Below are 2,275 nucleotides of genomic sequence, written 5' to 3'. Positions count from 1 at the left end.
TGAGTTGATATGATGTATAATTTCAAGTCACATTAACTAAGGATAATGTTGTGTTAACAAAGATTCTTCAGTTGATAGAACACAGTCTGATTTAGAGTATTAGTCAGATCAACAAGCTATCTTTAGTTGATTCAAGTTGATTGCCGCATTGTGCTAACTTACTATATGAGTTTCATTGAACTCAAAATTTTAAGGCAACCAGGTTACTCACTTTTAACAACGCCAATGCAGCCATATCTCCTACTGAAAACTAAGTCACTATCAGGCTTTTTATAGGCTATAAATTGAGCGAAATGTTTTAAACGTGTGGAATTAAAATGAATACCCATTTGTTGAGATATGTTCATTATGTACTCAGATGTATATGTAATGTAATGTAATGCTGTACTGTGGTATGCATATATGGTTACGCCACAGGGTGGCGCTAGGGTACAGGCTATAAAGGCCGATTTGCCATATGTTAGTCAGTTGAAGTTAGCTCTGACCGTGAGACTGATGTGTCAGAAGCCTGTTCAATAAATACGCCAAGAACGGCTAAAGATAACTCCATCATTTATTCTTTCATCCGAATGCAACGGTAGCTGCAGCAACAGTGCACCACAACTTAACAGGTTATGGGCCCAGGAGTCGTTCGGAAGAAAAGTTTGACAGTTAGAAAGTCGCAACGAAACGCGTGCTAACGGGCAGCTAGCTAAGGAGAAGAGCAAGCTTGCATGATGGAACAACGAGGGAAGAGCAGGTTGCCTCGACCGACATTCGACGGAGATGAGACCAAGTATGAGATTTGGGAAACCAAAATGTTGGGATATCTCCATTTGAATGGACCAAAGGACACTGTTCTGAGAGAACCGACGTCAGAACGAGAGATAGCAGCAGATGCAGGTAAAAATGCTGACGCATATGCAGAGCTAATTTTACTGTTGGATGACAAAAGCCTCTCGTTAGTTATGAGGGATGCGCCCAATGAAGGAAGAAAAGCTCTGAAAATATTGAGAGAGTATTATGCAGGGAGGGGAAAGCCCCGTATAATCAACTTGTACACCACGTTGACATCGCTTCAGAAGGCAAACCATGAGAGTATAATGGACTATATCATCAGAGCAGAAACCGCCATCACAGCGCTGAGGAACGCGGGTGAAACGTTAGAAGACGGATTGCTAGTGGCTATGGTCTTAAAAGGACTGCCTGAGAGTTTTAAGCCATTTGCAATACATGTGGCACATACGGACGATAACATCACGTTTGTAGAATTCAAGACTAAACTACGAAGTTTTGAAGAAACAGAAGATAAACGCAGCTGAGTCGAGCGACAGTGTGATGAAGACTCAAGGGAAGAGTGGAAGGCGTCCCGCCAAAACGGTCGCCCGTGGCTGGAACAAAGAAGACACAGAAATGTTATGTTTCAAGTGTGGCATCAAAGGCCACAGAGCGAGAGCGTGTCGACAGAAGACATGGTGTAGTTTTTGCAGAAGTGACACACACAAAGATGCCACGTGTAGGCGTAAGGACAAACAAGATGGTGTGAGTAAAGTCTCAGAAGATGCCGACGAGGACTACGCGTTCACGGTGAGAGACGGAGGAACCAGAACCCAGCGGCTGCCGGCGCGCAGCATCCAGGAGAGGGGTCTGATGGTGGACACGGGAGCTACATCTCATGTCATCACTGACATAACCGTGTTCAAGAGTTTCGACAGCGCGTTCAGGCCAGAAACGCACATTGTCGAGCTGGCAGACGGCACCCGGTGCAGCGGGATTGCTCAGCGGAGGGGGAATGCTGAGGTTTCCCTCATCGACAGCAACGGACAGCGACGAAAGGCGACACTGAGAGACGCTTTATTCGTACCGTCATATCCCCAGAGCATCTTCTCGGTGAAGGCAGCTACTACGAGTGGAGCTACGGTTGTCTTCAAAGAAGATAAAGATGTCCTGATAACCAGAGGTGGTACCAGATTTAACATTCATGTGTATGGAAAGCTGTATTATTTGCATACTGAATCTGAATCTAATGATAACTGTAATGCCTGTCACGACATACATACATGGCATGAAATATTAGGCCATTGTAACTATGACGATGTTCTTAAGTTGCAAAATGTTGTTGTAGGTATGCAGATCAAAGGCAAAACGGGTAGGCCCGAACCAGAGTGTGAGGTGTGTATTCAGGGAAAGTTTGCCCAAACCAGAAATAGGGACCCTGATACCAGAGCAAAGGCTCCCTTACAGATGGTACACACAGATCTTGCAGGTCCCGTAGCCACTGAGTCGAGAGATGGTT

This window comes from Clupea harengus, unplaced genomic scaffold (assembly GCF_900700415.2).
Source record: "Clupea harengus unplaced genomic scaffold, Ch_v2.0.2, whole genome shotgun sequence".
In the NCBI taxonomy this organism is placed as follows: Eukaryota; Metazoa; Chordata; class Actinopteri; order Clupeiformes; family Clupeidae; genus Clupea; species Clupea harengus.
Note: the sequence above shows the minus strand (reverse complement) of the source record.